Here is a 23,403-nt window from a genome sequence, read left to right as displayed (position 1 = left end):
ACTTGACCCCTGATTTAACACAATGAGCTGTTTGAACTGAGATACACGGTGTTCTCTAACTTCAAGAGACATTTATTTTGAAAGCTACATTTCTTTTGTATGATTAAACAGTATATTTTGTCTTAATTATACTCAACATTTCAAAGCTCATACCAAGAGCTTTTTCTAAGGACAGAAACAAACTTCTTATCTCTGCTAGGAGAGTAAAATGAATGAGAGAAATCTTGTTGTTTTCATTGAAGAGTGTGGTTTCTCTGGTGCGTGTTTGTTTTGTTTATTTATTTATTTTTTTCTTAAAAAAAGAACTGGATAGGTCATACCTAAATATTCTCTGGGACAACCAAAGTACTCCTGAAAAAAATAATTTGGAAAATTAAGAATACAATTGCTAGCGTACAAAGCTGTATGGTGTGTGTCTTTATTTGATGTGTTCATTCAGATAGGTAAATTTTCTTCAAAGGAGTAAAATAAAATAAGTAGTAATAAATCAGAAATGTGCTATTTTTAAGCTTGGGTTTCTTGAAATCACCAAAAATTAATAGACTTCAGTTCTCTCCAATTTTAATTTAAGTTCATTGCATATTTTCATTTCCTTTGGAAATGCATGGTTTGTATGGTTCTTACTCATCATGAGATGTTCATCATGAAATGTTTCATGTTCCACGTTTTATCTCTGATAACAGAAATATAAACCTTTATAATATAAAAGTATTCAAGTCACTTTTACTATAAAGTTACAAATGTGTATGATGTCTTCTAGCACATTCTGATTTTAACTATCTTGGTTCAAATACTTACGGCAATCTTGAAGTTTTACAAAACACTCTTTAAAAAAATAAAGAATACACAAATATTTTTCCAAAATGTTCTAAATATTTGAAATATCAATACTCACTTTTGACTATACGTTTAGAATATATATACTCACGCATATATGTTTGTATATATAATTATGAATTACCAATTAATGATTTTCTCTGACTATATGTAATGTAAATACACACATGGGTTTTATTTTTGTGACAGACATTGTTTATATAATGACTTTGTTTTCTGAATTAGCATATTTCAAAACCTACACAATAAACACAGAAAAACAGAACTACTTCTAATATATCAATTTACATTTTTTGAAAACTCAATTTTTATAAAATAAAATTATTGCCAAAGACAAAAGTAGAAAAATGTATAGAAGTGAGGAAAAAACAATCATGCATGTCTACTCAGTGTGGATATAAATAATTTATGTATTTTCAACATTTTATGCTAGCCTTTATTACACAAATTAACATCCTTGGGATGGAAATGCATATTTAACAATTTATTAATTAACTATTTATTATGAGCATGTCCATATTTCATTAAACAATGTTTATAGAAGAGTATCGTTATGGTCTCCGTATTTCCCCTATTCATGCTTTCCTTTTTTTGGCCCACATTCAATATTTGTATTTAAATCTATTTTCACTAACCATTCTGTATATTAATTTAATGTTTAATTTTACTACTTAAATTTCCTTTATGTTTTCATTGACATTTGTATCTGTCTATATTAAATTATCAATTTCTAGAATGAAGAACGAGCTCAAAGCGCATTTTGTGACAATTACATGGTTGGCAGGATGGTCTCTGGACAAGCAGTAATTACTATTGATATGTGCCCTAAACGATGACTAGCAGAAGCGTAAAAGAAGACTTTGGTATGCCCTTTGGGAATTTTTGCTATACATGTAAAAATGTTCCTTTGGTATAAAATTTGCACTCTTCACAAGAGTGGAAAAGCAAGTATCCAATGTACTCAATACTAACATGAAGCCAGTAGATGATCTAATACACACCCACAAGGAGAGAAAAACTCAATTCAATTCAAGAGGAGGGGAAAAAGAAAGGGGAGAGAAAGGAGGAGGAAGGGGGTTTGGTGAGCTCCCACCTAATGGGCACAATGTAAGGGTACAGGGCACACCCCCTGGGTGCAGGACACAACTATAACAGGGACTCTACCTAACAAATGCAAACATTGCAACCTAGTTGTTTGTACTCTCACTTTAACCTGAAATAAAAAAAAAAAAATTGTACTCTTACTCTGAAATATATATCAATTCTTGCCAGTACCTTCCAAAGGGAACATTTGAAAGGATCTCTTGGAGTTGTGTTTGTTATAGGCATTTAGTTACTTAAACACAGTATGGAAGCACTGATGTCATAGCAAATGCCACTGTTATTCAGTAAAGCATATTTTGTTTTTACAGCAATATAGAATGAAATAGTGAAGAGATGTATCTGTTTTTATTAAAGTCATTGAACTTTATCCAATCCTCAATACCCCAAAACACAGTGTGTCTATTTTTTTTGTTGTTGTTCTTTATTGTCTTATGTTAAAACTCACCCTACATAACCCGCGAAAACTACTTTAATAATCCTGCTTGCTTGATAGGGGCCATAAGTCCTTTCAAGGCAACACGATGGCTGAGTTCCATCAAAACCAGATAGCAGACCCAGCGCGGGTGGCACCAAGTGACCATATCCCCATCATCTTTCCTGCCATTTCCTGTAGAGATGACTTAGGTTGAATTGGAAGCCTCGGTTGTGTGCATTCCTAGATTGAAATATTTTGCTGTTCAGAGTAAACAGTTTTACAGTCTCTGCCCATATTACAAATCTTAAGACAATAGGATGTCTGGAAAAGCAATCTGTGAGGGCAGCTGCCTTAAAATTCTAAGCAAATTGCCTTGCTAAACTGGGGGAATTTTGTGTTTTCACAGACTATAGATGGATGAGACATTCACGAATAAAGTTTTTTGTGGCCGCACTATTCCCCCTTGTTCTCTTTTCTAGCATGATCTTAATACAACTCAGATAAAACTGTGTCTCCAAGTCCGCATGTGCATATGTGTGTAAGCCAATGCGCGCATGCGTCCACCCTTGTTGCATGTTTGAATTTTGCTCCAGTTTACTTCCTGCTTAAGTTTTCTGTTTGTAGGGATCCTTACAGAGGTCCCCAAATTGTAAAGAACAGTGAAAAGAGTTTAGATCTTGGAATCAGAGCTCCAGTCAAACACATACCTGAAAACATGTATGTCATAAGCCCTTTTTGCTCCATTAGAGGAACCGGCTCGACAAGAACAACTTCTCAGGGTAGGAATTGGTGCCAAAGTGGCCCTGCTCTAGCGCACAGAGCACAGTAGAGGGTCAGGGTTAATCACCATATTTTTTCAGTTAAGCCGGGTGGCAATTCTCCAGGTGGTCTGACCCAATCTCTTTGTCACTTGTAGTCCTCGAGAATAGTGGACCGTGCTGGGGATGCAACATCCTGTGGTTAAGTTGCAACCGGCTGAAGACGGCAGCTGTGTCCCTGTCCCTGCTATCACAGGATGACAGCTTAGGCTTCAGCTCGCCGGTCTGCGGCCCCAGGGAGAGGCGCAAGGCCCAGGCTGGCTGCTGTCCCTGCTCCCCATAAGGCACAGGTGATAATTCCTCTGCCTCGGGCAGCTGTCCTGAGCTTTGGGTAACCAGTTCGCTGTAAATCCTAGGCTTATACTGCCCTTCACTGCCTATCTGGAATAAAGTTGCTTTGCTTGATTTGTGTAAACATTCTCACCAGACTAGTAAAGTACTATCAACAGAAACTGCAGCCCGCGATGAATGGATCTAAGTTGTAACCAGACTACGGCGACCGGCTTCACAAAACGTCCTTATAATTTTGGTGAAAAGCTGCACAACCTTTTCCGGCTATTATCACTGCACGTGTTGTGCCACCACACCTTACAATTGATGACTTCTCTTTTTTGCTTTCTCTTTTAGAATTTTTAGAACGATTGGATTGACTTTACTGTGCACTACTAGAGATTAGGAACAATATAGTAAATATTTTCTTATTTCTCACCTTGTTTAACGTAAGAACAGTGGAATCATTTGTTACTCAGTTTCATGCATATATTTTTTGCAGGTCACCTCGAAGTAACTGAATACAAATTCTATTAAATTATGTAAATGTATCTTTCATAATGTATTTTAAATGAAATATTTGTATAATCATCTTGAGTTTATTGACTCAAGAGAATATACTTAATTAAGAGTAACATTCTCTCTGTTTAGATTAGAAAAGAAGTATTTTAGAAAATAGGGTTTGAGGTAGAAGACAATTAAAATAAATGTTTTAAAGGAAAAAGCAATTGAAAATTACAACTTGAAGATTTTGTGTTGGTAGAAGATAAGAAATGTGACTCACTTTCATTATAACACATATTAAAGTATATAAATAATTTATATATAAATATATAAAATTTTTCATATAATATAAAATATAATCTGAGAAAAAGAACAGTAATTTAAAAAATTTTAAGATTACATTTAGGATTTTTTATTTATTTATTTTTTTGAGGCAGAGTATTACTTTGCTGTCCTCTGTAGAGTGTGGTGGCCTTAGCATAACTCAGAGCAACCTCAAATTCCTGGGCTCAAGTGATCCTCCTGCTCAGCCTCCCAAGGGCCTGGGACTACAGGCTCTACCATCACTCTCAGCTAAGGATTACATTTAGTTTTTAAACTCAGTGTGGGACTATGTATGTTCCCTCAAGTTATGTCAATGAATTCATCAAAATTGCCATTTTACAGTCTTGTTACTTGACTTTCATACTATTTCTTTTGTGTCTTTATATATAATATATCCTTGTCAATTGCTTATAATAATATCTATTTTTCCTATGACATTTTCAATGGTTTTATTTATTTGTTTATTTATTTTTTTATTAAATCACAACTTTGTACATTGATGCATTTATAGGGTTCAGGGTACTGCTTCAATATACAATAAGAAATGCTTATATTGAACTAAGTAACACATTCATCACAATTATACTCATTTCTTAATAGTTTTGAAATGTACCATTACATTATGCACATTAGGTGAGGTCCCCCCAAATATCCTTCTTTCTCCCATATCCCCCTCTCCTCCCCTCACTCTCCTCTTCCCTTTTACTTTCTGGACTATAGTTATGATTTGTGATTCATATGAATGTGTAGGTGATTATATATTTATTTCATAGTGGTATTGAGTACATTGGATACTTTTTTTCCCCATTCTTGAGATACTTTACTAAGAAGAATATGTTCCAGCTCCATCCAGGTAAACATAAAAAATGTGAAGTCTCCATCTTTTTATGGCTGCATAGTATTCCATGGTGTACATATACCACAATTTGTTAATCCATTCATGGGTCAATGAGCAATTGGGCAGTTTCTATGTCTTGGCTATTATGAATTGGGCTGCAATAAACATTCTGGTGCAAATGTCTTTGTTGTAAAATAATTTTTGATCACCTGGGTATAAACCTAGTAGAGGAATTGCAGGATCAAATGGTAGGTCTAATTTTAGTTCTTTGAGTGTTCTCCAAACTTCTTTCCAAAAAGGTCATATTAGCTTGCATTCCCACCAGCAGTGTAGAAGTGTTCCCTTCTCTCTGCATCCATGCCAACATCTGTTGTTTTGGGATTTTGTTATGTGGGCTAATCTTATTGGAGTTAGATGATATCTCAACATAGTTGTGATTTACATTTCCCTGATGATTAAGGACAATGAGCATTTTTTTCACGTGTTTGTAGGCCATGCACCTGTCTTCATCAGAGAAGTTTCTATTCAAATCTCTTGCCCACATAGAAATGGGGTTATTTGTTCTTTTCTTATTGATTAGTTTGAGTTCTCTGTAGATTCTAGTTATCAGACCTTTGTCAGAAGTATAACCTGCAAAAATCTTCTCCAATTCTGAAGGTTGTCTGTTTGTTCTTGGCCGTGCAAAAGGTTTTTAGTTTGATCAGATCCCAGTAATGTATGTTTGGTGTTGCTTCAATTGCCCGGTGGGTCCTCTTCATAAAATATTCTCCCAGGCCAATTTCTTCAAGTGTTTTCCCCGCAGTCTTTTCTATTATTTTTATAGTTTCATGTCTTAACTTTAAATCTTTTATCCAGTGAGAATCAATTTTTGTTAATGGTGAAAGGTGAGGGTCCAGTTTCAGTCTTCTGTAGGTTGCTAGCCAGTTCACCCAGCACCATTTCTTAAATAGGGAGTCTTTCCCCCACTGAATATTTTTGATAGGCTTGTCGAAGATCAAATGATGGTAAGTATCTGGGTTCATCTCATGGTTCTCAATTCTGTCCCATAAATCTACTGCTTGGTTTTTTTGCCAGTACCATGCTGTTTTGATCACTATAGATTTATAGTATAGCCTGAAGTCTGGTAACATGATACCTCCTGATTTGTTTTTATTTCTGAGTAATGTATTTGCTATTTGAAGTTTTTTCTGATTCCATATAAAAGGAAGCACTATTTTTTCAAGTTCTGTAAAGTATGACAATGGTGCTTTAATAGGGATTGCATTAAATCTGTAGATTGCTTTGGGTAGTATGGATATTTTAACGATGTTGATTCTTCCTAGCCATGAGCATGGTATGTATTTCTTCATTAAAATCCTCAGCTATTTCTTTTCTCAGAGTTTCATAATTCTCTTTATAGAGATCTTTCACATCCTTTGTTAGGTAAATTCCCAGATATTTCATCTTCTTGCACTATTGTAAAAGGAATAGAGCCCTTGACTATATGTTCAGTTTGACTATTGTTGGCATATATAAAAGCTACTGATTTGTAAGTATTGATTTTGTATCCTGAGATGCTGCTGTATTCCTTTATCACTTCTAAGAGTTTTGAAGTTGATTCCCTGGGATTGTCCAGGTATAGGATTATATCATCAGCAAAGAGTGAGCGTTTGATCTCCTCTGACCCTATTTGGATGCCCTTGATCACCTTCTCTTGCCTGATTGTGATGTCTAAGGCTTCCATTACAATGTTGAATAGCAGTGGAGACAGTGGGCATCCTTGCCTCATTCCTGATCTGAGTGGCAATGTTTTCAATTTTACACCATTCAATATGCCATTGACTGTGTGTTTGCTGTAGATGGCCTTTATCAGTTTAAGAAATGTCCCTTCTGTGCCTATTTTCTTAAGTGTTCTGATCATGAAAGGATGCTGGATAATATCAAAGGCTTTTTCTGCATCAATTAAGAGAATCATATGGTCTTTGTTTTTTTATTTTATAGATTTGATGTATTATATTTATAGATTTGTGTACGATGAACCATCTCTGTAATCCTGGAATAAAACCCACTTGATCATGGTATATAATTTTTCTGATGTGTTGTTGAATTCTGTTTGCTAAGATCTTATTGAATATTTTTGCTTCAATATTCATTAATGACATTGGTCTATAATTTTCTTTCTTTGTTGGATCCTTTCCTGGTTTGGGTATTAGGGTGATTAAATGGTTTTAAAGTATGGAATTCTGTACATGAATATGCTATAATTTGTTTAAATAATTCATTTTTGGTTGTTGACAGTAAAATAAAAATGACTTTATAACAAAACCTTGGCCACCTCCATGGCTATATCCTTGTTCTAATTTTCTAAAAGTAAAATTTTGAGGTTGAAAATATTCTGCAACATTTTAGGACATTTGTGACTCCAAATTTGTATGGGATCAATCATTTTCTCTAAGCCATTTCAGGCTTGTATTTTTTGAGGAAAAAGAATTAGGCTGAAAAGGAACTGACAGAGAGACAGAAGAAAGAGATTGTACTTTTCAAATTTTATGTGGGATCTACTGTGTGACTAGAATTAAGCCAAAATAGTGCATTAGACCAATGAAAGCAAACATTTGATCCATAGGGATATAATTATTCAAATTTGTCAAAACTAGTGCCATGCAGGAAAAGCTGTGTTTTTTCACATGTTTTTATAAAACCACTTGCAATCAGCTGACTGCTCATCAAAACCTGCAGGAACCATCTTCTATTATCTAATATTTCAATCAATACAAACATAGATAAACCATCAGTTCAGTTAAAACATTAATCAAATTAATACTTATAATAAAAATAAGAAAAGTGGCTGATTCTCTGGATTATACTTCTTTCACAGATTTACTGCTTATCCTAGAGATCATCTGCAGGTCCATATATTCTCTTTCCTCCCCAATCAGCCAAGTGAAGTCCCCAGTTAGATTCATACATTATCACCAATATTTTTTATTTCCTTTAGCACATTGGAAAGTAGGAAACCAATAGGACATTTTATGACCACTTTCAACTTTCATTTAAAACTCCAAGACCATGGTAAAGAGAAATTAATTTATGATTTTTTTTTTTACCAGCATGCACTTAAGTCATAAAAATTCTGCATTTTAAAGAGCTATATAAAGTTAAGTACTCTATTGAACTTTATTCCCAGGCTCTTAAATGTATATGTATTTTTTTTCCTTTGAACTAAAAAGTGGCATATTATTAGAAGTAAATAAATCCTGCAATTTATGAACTTCAGAATTTCAGGTATTCTAACTTTCAGGGAAGGTTGATCTTGGCTAAAGCCTGTCCTAGGTTTTATAATGCCCATAATAAATCATGTCTTTAATGGTGGCTGCCACGATATTCACTTCCTAAAGAGACATCCTCAACACAAGAACTTAGAACAGTCACGTATGGGGAAAATTCTTAATTTTCTGTGATAATTTTATCAATTTTCCTTCCTGGATTAATTCAACTGCACATAAAATGACTGGATTATATTTTGTATTCTCTTTAAACTTTAAATACATATGAATCTATGCCACTGTTAATGTATCATGTGCAATTTAAAATAGTAAGCTATTTTAAACTATTTAAACTTAAATAGTAAGCTATTTTAAACTATTTTAAATTGCACGTGAACTTTATGGATACCTTATATAAAAGACACTACTCTAGGTATTAACCTACTGCATTGATGTAAACTTACTTTATTTTTTATTTTTATTTTTTTGAGACAAAGACTCACTCAGTCACCCTGGTAGAGTGCCGTAGTGTCCTCATAGGTCACTGCAACCTCAAACTCCTGGACTCAAGCGATCCTCCTGCCTCAGCCTCTCAGAGTTCTAGGATTATGGGTTGAGCCACCCCACCACACTTGTACATTTATTTTAAAATTAAACATAAATCCATCTCCATAATGTTGAAGTGAAAAAAAATCATCTAAAAAACTTTGATAATTTAAAGCTTATAACATATTAAACTTAGAAAGGTATCATCAAGCCTTATGATTAATGTCAAAAATCTAGCATTTAAAATGCCTTCTTGGATCTTATGTGATTTTATGAGTGGGTTTTATTATCAACAAGTTCTACTGGGTAAAAAAGTTCTACTGGAAAAAAGATTATAAATATATGTAACAATGTTAAGGGTAAATAAGTAATGCTGTAGGGAAATTACATTCACTCCAGTGATAAATACTTAAATTAATAGCATATAACGATTACTATCTTCTTTTATGCATAAAGGAATGAGCCAGAGAGTGCTGCCCTGTTCTGTTATTAAAAATGCATTAGATTGCTAAGCCCATATCATGTAGTAGGAAGAATTAAGAAGTTTTCTAATATCACTAGGCAGAACTATACTTAAATTAACCAAGAATTTTTGTTGTATTGTTATTTTTATTGTTCTTCAATCTACTGTGAGTTGAATACTCTGATGTGGACCTATGGATGGGAAAAGCCCACTGTCATATGTGGAAATTCAGACAGACGGGTATTGCACTATTTTCCTTCCTTCTACACCTCAATTATTATGCTGTATTCTAAGCCATTTCCACTATTTACAAATGTGTTACAAATTTCTAAGCTTTTTTTGTGGTGAGATTTTGGAGCTGAGGAAGATGTTTATTCTACCTATGCCAAAGGATTTCTTTCCTTTTTTTTTTAATTGATCCAGTGATATTTGCCTATTTGAGAGGTCTGGTTGTGAAGGCATCTGCCAATGCCTGGCTTAGAGACCCATTCATTAGCTTTGTGTGGGCATTAAAACCAAAGGCCAGGGGTGACTAATTCCACCAATATGGCAAAAACAGTACCAGCTTCTTGCCTTACTTTACTGATTATCCGTTCCTCCTTTATGAACATTGGTTGGTACTTTTCCCTCTCTACATGCTCTGCTAGGCATTTCAAACAGTGTTCAGTGTATATTACACTTGGGTAGCAAGAGAATTTCTTTTTTTTTTTTCAAATTTATCAAAACACTTAGGATCCAAAATAAATGTGTAAATGCCCTCATTTAAGTATATGGGGACTAGAAAACTGAAATACAACGGTATTCACGGATACATGCTTATTTAAAATAAAATGATACACAGACTGTTGGTCTTTACCACATGGAAAAAAATTAGCTTGTGCTCTACATTTATATAACTGAAACAAAACCGTTTTAGTTATTTATTCCTCCCTCTACTAAAATATTTATTAATATTAGCATATTTAGTTGTTCTTGTTTTAACGAAAGAGCCAACACATTACTAGGTTGGTGCTATAAATAGTCTCCCCATCATGATCCTTTTCCAACTCAATTCAGAAGTGACCAATTATACCAACATTACTCAGGATATACATCAGTGATCAGTTTTTCTCAATAGTACAATTTTCATTCTTGTATACTTATTACATGGTCAGCAGGTTGGCTAACATTTTCAAAATGTTTCCATACTCAATGAAAATAATCAGGAAGGGTGCCTTTGGACTAAATTTGGCACATTCACTTTAATGTCTATTCCAACAAAAAATATGCATGAATCCTTCATCATATGCATCATATGCATGGGCTTCAAGTACAATGGTTAAACAAACCATGAGCTTTCATACACTGAGGATTGCCTAAACCTGTCTTCCGTGATTTCTTCTCACTGACATAATTGTATAGTTATTCGGGTTTTGTTGTGTTGCTTTTTCCCTGCTAATTATAAGATCTACATTTACTCCCTACGTGTCATTCAACAACCCCACCCTAGAAACGCCTGTTCCTGAAATTTTAAGTGTGCCTGAGATTAGAATCCCTTGAAAAGCATCTCATCACACACATTATTAGGGCTGCTTTCAGCATTTTCAATTCAATAGGGGCCCAAGAGTTTGAATTTTTGAACAAGTTCTCACCCAGGAGTAGGAGCCACGTGGCCATAAAGCACACCGCTTTCCTGTCCTTGCCACACGGTTTGTTCACAGAGTCAGAGGCTGTGACCTCTATGCACACATCTCAAATATTTATAAAGTCATCCAAAAACGTTCAACTAAACGCACCCCCCAAACTTAACACTTAGGTCTTGTTCAACTTGTATCTCATCCACATAATTGTTCTTGTAATCTGAAGTCTGAGGTAATCTGCAGAGGCCCGGACGGGGCATCAGGTCCAGGACCCAGGTCACCCTCGCGCCACAGAAGGAGCAGCAGTGGGTTTTGAACACGACCCTCTTGGGCGTCCTCCAGTTCCTGAGCATGTCCATCAGCTCAACCGCCACTTGAGAAATGACTCCCAGCATACATAATGAACATCGGGAGGAGGAGGTTCATACCTGAGACGCACCCGAGGGATAGGATAGACATCCCCGAGACAGTCCCGATGGACAGGATAGATCTCCAGGCTGAGCTGGTGCAGCGCAGCAGGCGGGCCAGGGAGTCCGCGCGCAGGTGGTTCCTGCAGAAGTCGAAGGTCACCAGCTGGTGGGAGCCGCTCAAGCTGGGCAGGAGATATCCGAGTTGCATGTATGTGATCTCAAAGTCCCTTAAGACCAGGATCTGCAGAGTGGCTGTGATGTCCTCTAGCAGGAGTCCAAGGGGCTTCAGATCTGTACCGCTCAAGTAGACACCTATCAGGTCCAGCTTCTTCAGCTGCCTAAGGCTTGGGCACAGGACGACCAGCTCCAATTCTGATTCCGAGAGCGAGGCGGGAATGACCACAGGGGACTCCAAGGAGGTCGGGAGGCAGCTGAGGAAACCCTTCAGATGGCGATGGAAGAGATCCTGGAGATCCAGCTGCCCGACCTGGCAGTCACGACGGTACCTGAAGGGGAGTTCATGGGTCTCTGTGTCCGGGAGAAACCCGAGGTCGAACCCAAGATAAAGGGCTGAAAGCAGACCTGACGAAGACTCTTCATCTGGGCCATGTAGGGGCCTAAGTCTTCTATCCGGTCCTCCGTCACGATGTTATAAACAGTCAGGTCCTGGACACAGTTCAAGTCAACCCGATTTAGCAGCCACTGGAGCCTGTCGCTGAGGCCCTCGGTCACTGCTATCTTCCTGCAGCATAGGTGGAGTTGGTATGGGCCTGTGCTGGGCCCATTCAAAGAGGTAGTCCAGGAACTGGGCTAGGCACGGTAGCCAGGAGGAGCCGCCCTGTGTGATCATGGTCAGCCGGCACTGCGCCCTGGTCCTCTGACAGTCCACAGCAGTCAGCTGCTTACTCACTCTGAGGACGCTGAAGGGGTTCCATGCCAGCTGCTCCAGAAGTCCTCCTCGCCATGCCATAAATCCACAACTTGCAGCTTCCACCTACTGGGGGGCACTGGGCCAGCAGCCCATGGAGCCTGTCCAGCACAGCTTTTAAGGTCTCCAGGCGGTAGTATTCCACCATTAGCCGCCCCAGAGGGAGGCAGGGGAAGGGCCAGGCCTGCACCATTGCTGTTAGGAGCCTGTGTTCTCCCCGTCGGTAGACCTCTGGCAGCTGCTCCACAGCAGAGATGGCCAAATCCTGGTTCCTCAGCAGGATCTGGGTGGCCAGGTCCACAAGTCTACTTGGGGCCCAGTAACTCATCCTGGGACCAATCTCTGGCCGTGCGCGGGGGCACACTCCTGTAATCCTAGCACTCCAGAAGGCCAAGAATCGGAGGGGGAGGTGGATGGGGGAATCCCTTGAGCACAAGAGTTTCAAACCGGAGTGAGCAAGAAGGATAGGTCATATCTGGATAGCTGTCTTGGGTCAAGACTCGGTTTGCGGCGTACTGGGGTCTCTGGCAGCAGTAACTCCAGGCTTCGTGGTGCTCGGTACTCTGTCTGAGAATTTCAGTTTTTAATAGTCTACTTTCTTACAAGATCTGCAAATGACCTTTCAGCACAGTGCAGTTTTTATATAGTGTACAAGTCTTTTCAATTAAATTATTTTAAGCATTTTTTTCAAAATTTATCAAAAGCAAATTGGAGACATTATTCTAGTATATGGATCAGACATTGATTATAAATTGATGGCTTTATCTATTGAATTAGCATAGTTTTCTTTCTTTCTTTCTTTTTTTTTTGAGACAGCACCTCATTCTGTCACCCTGGGTAGAATGCTGTGGTGTCATAGCTCACAGCAACCTCAAACCCTTAGGTTCAAGCAATCATCCTGCCTTAGCCTCCAGAGTAGTGGGACTACAGGCTCCTGCCACCACCTGGCTAGTTTTTCTATTTTTAATGGAGGAATCTCACTCTTGCTCAGGCTTCTCTCCAAGTGATCCACACTCCTTGACCTCCCAGGGTGCTGGGATTACAGGTGTGAGCCACCATGCCAGGCCTAGCATGGTTTCCTTTAATCTTTGTTATAATAGTTTAAGATGGCTCTCTTTGAAGCTAATTTCCTAAGTACAATTTCCTCCATACATGGATGAATTAGCCATTTTTTATTACCTACACTCTACATTTATTTTCTCATATGACGTGAAGATATCAACATATGTTCTGGCAAGATTATATTAGAGTAGCATACAAACCCAAATCACAGGCGGCTTGGCAGAAAAAAAAAATTTCTAATTCACATCAATGTGACATGTGTCCCTGAGAGTGTCCTCTATCTGTTATCACATGAAACCAAGCTCCCATCATTTTGCAATGCTTGCATCACAAGCCACGTATTCACATGGTTTTCAAGATCCTCTCAGCAGGGGAAGAGAGGCATGGACCAGACACCCTGGTTTATAAAGGCCCAACCTCTTCTTAGTAAAGTATCCCAAGAATGGAAAACCAAGTATCTAATGTACTCAATACTAATATGAAGGCAGTAGACGATCTAATATACACCCACATGGGAGAAAAACTCAATTCAATTCAAGTTGGGAGGGGAGAAGGAAGGAGGGCGTAGGGAGGAGGATTGGTGAGCTCCTACCTGATGGGCACAAGGTAAGGGCACATGGCCCACCCCCTGGGTGCGGTACACAACTACAACAGGGACTAAAGTCCTAACAAATGGAAACATTGGAAGCAAATCATTTGTACCCTCAAATTAATGTGAAATGAAAAGAAAGAATAGAGGGATTTAGATCAAATATAACAATAACAAAAAATAAAGGCCCAAAAGCAACCCTCCTGAGACCTTTCCACATTCTATTAACCAAAAAGAGTCACACAATCCCAACTGAAATGGGTTTAAGGCTGGATACTTCAGGGGACCACATGGAATCTGTAACGGGCTATAATTCTCTTTAACACAAATATACAGGAATTTATACTAGGACATTGCCCATATTAAGCACTCAATATATATTAGCTCTCATTATAATTATATTATTCCAAATACTGTGATCAATGGATGTATTACAGAAAAAGTTCTGCTACAGTTAGGTAATTTCATTAAGATTCTCAGAAGACCACTTATTATGCTAAAGGATATAAATATTTGTAGGTTTTTTATAAAGGTTGTCAAATTCATTTTGAGAATTAGGGTTGTTATAATCTATCACAAATGTTTGGGAAGGTCCATTTCATCAGATGAACAACAATAATAAATGTTTTTTTCAATGTGTCCGTGAGTTTTTAAATCAACTTTCTAATCTGCCTTCATTAGCTTAACAAATTAGATTTTCTCTGAATTTGCATTTATTTAATTACTTGGTTAGGTTGAACATTTTTCTGTATTTATACTGATCATGAGATTGTGGTTTACAGAAAATTACCTGCTGTAACCTCTTTCCGTTTATCTGTTCACATCGGCAATGTTTTCCTATTGCCAATGTGTATTGGTCCTTTACCTGTCATCAAACATTAATCTTTTATGTTGATAGTGGTTAGAAATTTTGCTTTGGGGCGGCGCCTGTGGCTTAGTCAGTAAGGTGCCGGCCCCATATACCAAGGGTGGCGGGTTCAAACCCGGCCCCAGCCAAACTGCAACCAAAAAATAGCCGGGCGTTGTGGCGGGCGCCTGTAGTTCCAGCTACTTGGGAGGCTGAGGCAGGAGAATCGCTTAAGCCCAGAAGTTGGAGGTTGCTGTGAGCTGTGTGAGGCCACGGCACTCTACCGAGGGCCATAAAGTGAGACTCTGTCTCTACAAAAAAAAAAAAAAAAACACGACAGCATTAAACTTTTAGGGTGGCGCCTGTGGCTCAGTCGGTAAGGTGCCCGCCCCATATACCGAGGGTGGCGGGTTCAAACCGGCCCCGGCTGAACTACAACCAAAAAAAAAAATAGCCGGGTGTTGTGGCAGGCGCCTGTGGTCCTAGCTGCTCTGGAGGCTGAGGGAGGAGAATCGCTTAAGCCCAGGAGTTGGAGGTTGCTGTGAGCCGTGTGATGCCACAGCACTCTACCCAGGGCCATAAAGTGAGACTCTGTCTCTACAAAAAAAAAAAAAGAAATTTTGCCTTGATTTTTATTTTTTATTTTTATACTCTAGTATAAAAATACTAGAGTATTTCCTTTGTATAGGAAAAACCTTGTAAAAATATTCTGAAATATCATTTTCTTTACCTCTCTTTTTTGGGGGTGTATGGTAAAGTTCTTAGCACTCATTCTTGCAGAAATCTCATGAATTTGATATGATTAGTGACTTTATTTTACAGATGAGGAAACTGAGGCTGAGGGGATTGCATTAGAACCTCAGAGGCTGACATTCTTTTAGAGAAACATGAGGATCTTTGCAAGTGGGACTCTGAGACATACCTTTGGTTTCCTTTCTTTGTTTTCACTTTTTCTCTTCATCCTTACTAATCTTCCGTTTGGACTCTAACTTTATTCCATTAAGTAAACCTTAATGTATGTTAACAGGTTAGAGGAGTGATTTTCAACTGGTGTGCCGTGAGAGGATCTTAGATGTGCTGTGAAAATTTTTGAAGATAATTCATTATATTATTTTTGAACGAAGTTCGAAGCACAGTAAATACATCTATTTTTTACTCATTTTTTTTTTTTCTGGGATCAATATAATTGAAGTGTGCCACAGAAGTTTAGCTATAAGTCCAAGTGTGCTGTGAGATAAAAAAGGTTGAAAAACATTGGATTAGAGGGAAGGAAAAGGAAAGGACAGACCCATTAAATAATAAGAGCTGGAGATAATGCAAGGAAATAAAATATGGAAAACGGTTTTAAATAAACAGCCTGCAGGTTTTGAGTTTAAATAGCTGTGGCATGAAGGAGAGGCGATTGGAGAACTGAAGTAAGTTTAAAACATCTACTGGAAGCAAGAAGTGAAATGTCACAGGATGAACTCAATCTGAGGATTGAAAGCAGTGCCTCGGTCTTCAGAAGGAAATAAGATGCCCATTTAATCTAAAACTAAGGAAAGTGCATTAATTCTTAGAGGAAGCCTCTATTTTATGTTTTAATATTAGCAGATAAAAATAAGTCATTAAGATCAAAAGCGATTAGAACTATCAAGTAGTTCAGACCCAGTCAGAAGACATCAGTAGTTGCAGACGACTAAAGTATTTTGCTAATATTAACTCTTAAACTTATTTCTTTTTTTTTTTTTTTTCTGTGCTTTCTTTTTTTTTTTTTATTGTTGGGGATTCATTGAGGGTACAATAAGCCAGGTTACACTGATTGCAATTGTTAGGTAAAGTCCCTCTTGCAATCATGTCTTGCCCCCATAAAGTGTGACACACACCAAGGCCCCACCCACCTCCCTCCTTCCCTCTTTCTGTTTCCCCCCCCATAACCATAAACTTATTTCTTAAATCCGTCTTCACCCACAGCCTTCTGCTACCATCACAACCTCCACCCTGAGGCAAATAAAATAGACTCTCCGTCTCTTGTATTTCATTCTTCTTTTTCTTTTTCTTTAACTTCAGATTAACATGAGGGTGCAAATGATGAGGTTACAACACTTGCATTTGTTAGGTAGAGTCCCTGTTGCAGTTGTGTCCGGCACCCAGGAGGTGTCCGTGTGCCCTTACATCTTGTCCTTTACACCAAACCCCATCCCTCCTGTTTTCTCCTCCTTGCTCCTCCCCTGCCTTCCTTCCCCCAATTCCCCTCCCTGCTCTCCCCCCTGAGTTGAATTGAATTGAATATTTTTTTTTACAATCACCAAGATATGCAAACAACCTAAGTCCCCATCAATCAACCCATGAATGGATTTAAAGAACTGAGATCTTATCTTAGCACTCCAGGAGGTTGGGGCAGGAGGATCACTTGAACTCAGGAGTTGGAGACCACCCTAAGCAAGAGTGAGACCCCATCTCTACTAAAAAAAAAAAATAGCCAGGTATTGTGGCAGGTGCCTGTAGTCCCAGCTACTTGGGAGGCTAAGGCAAGAAAATTTCTTGAGCCCCGGAGTTTGAGGTTGCTGTGAGCTATGACGCCTCGGCAAACTATGAAGGTCCACAGAGTGAGACTCTGTCTCAAAAAACAAACACAACAAAAAAAAACATGAAAGAGTATGACAAAGTAAAATGAGGTAGTGTTGTGCCCAGATCTCGAAATCCCCCACAAAGACCACCAGGGAGCCCAGTCCGATGCAAAAGCAGAAGGACCTTTTATTGCAAGTTCGAACATGGGCTCCCGGGGACTCTGCTGCAACGGATCCGGGCCCCCGAGCTCTGGAGCAGGGGGTTCTTATGGTCCAGCGCAGTGGGTGAGCGTGCACAGCTTGAAACAAAGGGGGGCTTCTGGATTGGTTAGGTGGGGGGTCCCTGATTGGTGGGCGGTTGTCTCATGATTTCGGGGAATTACCTGGGCTTGTACTGAGTGAAATGGCAGGGAAATTAACTCTTAAGATGGTGCTGATCTGGTTCTTTCAGTAGTATATTAAAAAGGGAAAACAAATTTTAATAGGAGGTGATTTAACACTACTAATATCTGGTCTGCAACTGTATTTTTGATGCACATTCACTTCTCCATTTTTTCAGTTCTATATTCATAAAGCCAGAATGGAATGGCGTCTGAACCTATCAACGCTTTTTTGTTTCACATCTCAAATATCATATATTGCAATACATTAAATAATACTAGTTAGCCCAAACAAACCCCTCCCCCCCCCCACACACACACAATAGGTGAAAAGTTTTAAATTTCCTTGACAAAAAGATCTATAATAAAGGTTGGCTAAGATGCCTGGAGCCAACTTTGGTCTAGATGTGTGTTTTCAAATTTCCCCCATTTGTTTGGTTTGTAAGTGGGCCGTGTATGGGGAATACAGACTCACAGGTAAACAACAGCTGATTGTCTTCTGTTCAGAGCACCACAGGCAATGGTGTTAACAGATTTGCACTTGAATCTTTTAGGAGTTTGGGGAGGTCTCTAGAGAACTGGTGGTGGGTACTAATGTGTTCAATATTACTCCCGAGATAAGAGTTGGTCAGAGATATCATGTCTGTAAAAGTGCCTTTTGATTCAAAATCTAACGAGTTAGAAAGATTAATCATGAATAGCTAAGGGGGGAGACTGGCTGGAGGAGAGAATGGAAAGTATCGGAGCTGGCAGAGGAGCATCCGGAAGGTGCAGAACAGTGTTGGGGCTGGAGGAGCCGGTTTATGGAAATCCCACAAAGGGGAAAAATGTTGCTTTTTATTTAATCTTATTTCTGGTCCTTATGTTTTCTTACTCGAATACTTGTATGAGTTGTTGTTACTGGGATTTATCTCCTTTATTTCATTTTATTTTTATTAACCTTAGGGCTAACACCTATACTGGAAAATTTAGGGTTTTGTTAGAACTAAAGAAAATATGCACCAAAAAATAACTTTATTTCCTTTTTTCTCTGCAGCAGGGGAGGGAAGACTCTACCTTTATCTCCTTATGTTTCTAGCAGGACCTGAGATTTAAGTCAGCTTAAGATAAATTAACAGGAGAAAAGCACCTCCTGTTATAAAATTTAATATGAATTTTTTAAGACATGGGAGCCCTCGTACGGTGCAGTGGTAAAATATGAATGCCTTTACATTAAGTTCACCAAACACAGGCAGTTGGGGAAAAGCACATAAGTTATATGGGGAGACTAAAGGGCCAGAGGATTATTTTAACCAGGTCTGTTTGTACAGAATTTGCTCAGCTATGGCACCCCATGGAAGAATGTTTCTTTTCTCTTGGTATAAGGAGAGTATCTTTCACCTGGGAATTATTATCTCTTGTTTCCAAGAAAAAAAGAGATTAGGATGCCCTTCTTTCATCTGCTGTTTTTTATGTGTCTTCAGCTAAAAGTAATTTCATGTCAAAGTGGTGCATCTGGGGGACACATTTTTGCCACTCTCAAATACAATCTAAATCGGCCACCTCAGATGTTAATATAGCACCTATGTTTTGTTGTCTGTGAAACTGAGAAGGCGATCTAAAAATCCAGGGGTGTGATGGAAAGATCGGGAGTCAATTTCACAGTTGACCGATTCCTCTCAAAAATTTGCTGGAAGAAACATTTGGTAATTATTGGTTCCAGCAAAGTATTTGATTATTGGAATTAGTTCCACGATTTTCTTTTTTTTCTTTCAGACAATAAACAATCTTTGCCCAACGTAGAAATCATACGTGTTTGTATCACAACATACAAATATTTTAGAAGTACTTTCCTGGTTAAAGAGCACTAGCACACATAAGCTCAACGGGACAATATTAACATCAATTCATGACAGTCTTTCAGAGATTTTATTTCTTGTGTATGTGGGTGTTTTGTAAAGCTGTAAAACAATTTCTTTTTCTGTCTGCATTCTATCCAAATATTTTCACTAAAGAGTTGTAAGGGGAGTTATGTCTTTAGCTATAACATTTTACCTCTTAAATTTTTATTTACAATAAATTTTTTTTTACAATAAAAATTTATAATTGTATAAACTCTAGGGGTACAGAGTGATATAACTTATGAATACAAGGTGGAGTAGTTAAATCTAGCTAGTTCACGCATCCATCACTTCGAATACTTAACTTTTTTTTGTAGTAAGAATGTGTGAAATTTATTCTCAGTAATTTTGAGAAGTATGCTATTTGACTATTGCTATTGCCACCATGCTGCATAATGGAGCTCGAGGAATCTAATATTTTCAAATAGCATATAAGACCTGAAATTAGAATTCTACCATCTCTCTGATCATTTCACTGAATAGGGAAAAAAAAAAAAACACTTAAGAGATTTGCAATTTAATTTATTTTAGTGAAAGATGCCATTCCCATAGGTTTGCAAAGGTCAAAAGTGAGGAGGCAAATGCCAGGAGAAGGTTGGAAAGATATTTTTACCATCTGCAAACAGAATAACCTACAGGAATGCTTTGTCAAACCACTGATCAAGCAAGAACTTTCCTATCTTGTTGGATAATCTACTGATTAGAAAGTATTTCTCTGTGTAGGCAATCACTTGTATCTGCTGCCTTGGGCAAGGTCTTCCCGTACATTTCAAGTTGTGCTTTCAACTTCCTGCCAATGACAAGCAGAACACGTCAAGCCCTGTCTGTATCTTCTTGTTTATGGAATCACCTACCTACCACTATGTCGGTCTTGAATATTTATTGGAATGTTGTGGAGTTTTCAAGAGACAAATGCATGATTTGCTTAGCAGGAAATGAGACACTGATCAATAAAACATTCTTCATCCCTGATTTAAATTCCTTCTAGCAATTTCAACAAAGCCTGGGTTTAATAACATTTGTAAAGTTCATTTGTTTTACAGCAAAAAAATTCTCGACTTAGGTTTATTGCTTATTTACATTTGACATGAAAGGCACAAATCACAGTAGAATACTGCCCAACTGAGTAATTTTTTTAAAATAATCTGTAGACTTTGCTACCGCTGTTATGTTCAGGCTTAAATAAAAATAGAATGGTATAGAATAGAATAGACTAATCTGTAGAAAGGGAAAAACTGATAATTTAGATAGAACTAAAAGAGTCCTTGATGCTTTATTAAGGTTATAACAGAGACCTGGCAAAACTCAAAGAGGAAGAGTACGTCTTGGATTTAACAGTTTATAGTGCAAAGGAGTGGGATAAATGAAAACAACAATTCTGAATGAAGGAAGAGAGCTACAGTGGACATGCATCCAGTGCGTAAATAGACAGCAGGGTTTTGTAATTTATTGGGGGAGATGATGCCTTTTACAGCATACACGCGTTCCACGTGACTTTGAGGAGAAATGCAAAGTCATTCCACAGTAACGGTTTTTGGAGCCAATGCCAATTGTGGGCATCAGGTCAGAAAGAGCTTCCATGGAAACAGAATAGCATTCAGGGCTGTGAGCAGACAGCTCTATAAGCTGAAAACATTTGATAAATTAACTTACTTATGTGAATTCTAACGTAGACAACATGGCTTAAAAGAAAAAAGGAATTCCAGTCTCAAAACAGTCAATTCTATTCTTGATTTTAAATATATCAATTATGGCCTTTATTACTTTTGATTTCCTTATTTTAGTTTGATAGCTCCTTAAAAATAGCCTCTTCAGTTGCAAAGACATCATTCTTCTTAAATCATTAAAATTCCTCTATGGATGTGTATGTTTGTTTTTGTCATATGCATTTTTTTCAATTGATTCGTAACACTTTTGCATATTTTAGAATACCATGGTGATTGTAACATTTATTAATATACATGTATATAGCCCAGGAATCCTATAAGAGGTTTTCTTTTTCTTTTAATCTGAAGTAGACAGCAATTAGACTTTTAAATCTATTTTGTGTTTTTACATGCCCAGACGAAAATAAAGAAAGACATTTTCAAGGAGAGATATGTATATGGGTGTCACCTGCTGTACACACACCTGCATGTGATAGTCAATATCTGCAAATGGTGTTTTTCATCTTCTCTGCCTCTGGGTGTGTAAGTCTCTCAACACTGCCTTCTTCTCTGTTTTTACTCTGTGTGTAGATCTGTATGCATTTATGTCAAGGGAAAGGAATTTTTTGCTGCTTTTCATTTTTCTTAATAAAACTTACGTGTACAATGTCAACTATTTTATTATGATAGTTCTCTACACTCTTCCCAGTTTGTCATCCCAGGTGGGCCCATCTCGCCACCGCCCTCCCGGTAGCCCTGGTGCCGCCCCTGTGATGAAGGCAGGGCTGCTGGGCTGTTTCCCTCCCTGCTAACCTCACCTGATTCACCACAAACCTGGGTGTGCAAACCAAAGAAGGCTACTCAGAGTCCATTCTAAGGTGTCTGTGGAAACTTTTGGGAAATGACTGTCTGAGTTGCTGAGCTAGTAGGAATTTGACCTGGAGTCATCTGTGGTTATTATGGCAAAACAATCGGAAGGGATTGCCTAGAAAGCAAAGCTAGTTCAGGAGAAAGAAAAGTCCAGAGATACGTAAAGATATCGTATAAAATTTTATGCACATCTCTCTCTCTGTCTCTGTCCATCTGTCTGTCCGTCTGTATATGTACAGACATCAGTTTGTCTATGGTACTTTGCCCTATCAAGACCTCAGTAAACATTTCTCAGGTGACTACGCTGGGGTGGTGATACACAAAACACTGAAATAAAATGATCCATAAGATACACAAAGAAGTTTGGAGGGTTATAAGAAAAATATGTTCAAAGCATGAAACAAAGACCAAAAAGAAAGGGGCAGTCAAAGCAATGTGAAGAGAATTAAAAACATACATGTGTAATTTTTAAACCTTATCAGATTCTCAATAGGCAATCATCAAACACATATAACAAAAGGGCGCATTCTTCCTGAAAGGAGTTTACAATTATACTGAGCCATGGGGAGCAGAGTTCATGTCAGAAAAACTATAAGCATTTAAGTTTGTTTGTCACATTGCTATATCTTTAGAACAAACCTGGTTTATTTGATTTATTTATTTGACTAGTAAGAAATGTGACATTCAGAATGCTCAAAGTTTTCCAGACCAAAAGGAATCACACACTGAATAATCTCTAGAAAATAGGAAGCCCCAAGACTGCAGACATGTAAAGTCTCTGTTGGGAAACTGGTGAGATTTTTGGAAAATAATACATTAGTTTTTGTAGTGCCTTTCACAGCGGAATTTATAGATTTGGAAATGAACTGACATTTTTCTTACCAACAGAAATTGAAAATGGCAATGTTGGTTCGTACAGTGGACAACCGTATACATGTATGAAGAGTTGTAAGCTGGTACACTATTGCTATTATGCAAGACCCAAGTTCAGAAACAAAACTGTCCCAAAATGTAATTAATGGATGAAGTCTCTGATGTTGTAGTTGAATTAATTAAGTAGTCTAGGAAACATCTATTAGAAAATGTTCACTGCCTCATGATCTCACTGTTAATAGACTACAGTCATTTATAACCTTTAATGACATTTATGAAGCATCAAATATTTTGTGTGATTGATCATGCTGACATATTTTTAAACTTATTATATTGTCTATTGATCTTCTTATAAACAATCTTATATATTACCTTAGAAAATAAAT

This window comes from Nycticebus coucang, chromosome 1 (genome assembly GCF_027406575.1).
Source record: "Nycticebus coucang isolate mNycCou1 chromosome 1, mNycCou1.pri, whole genome shotgun sequence".
Taxonomy (NCBI): domain Eukaryota; kingdom Metazoa; phylum Chordata; class Mammalia; order Primates; family Lorisidae; genus Nycticebus; species Nycticebus coucang.
Note: the sequence above shows the minus strand (reverse complement) of the source record.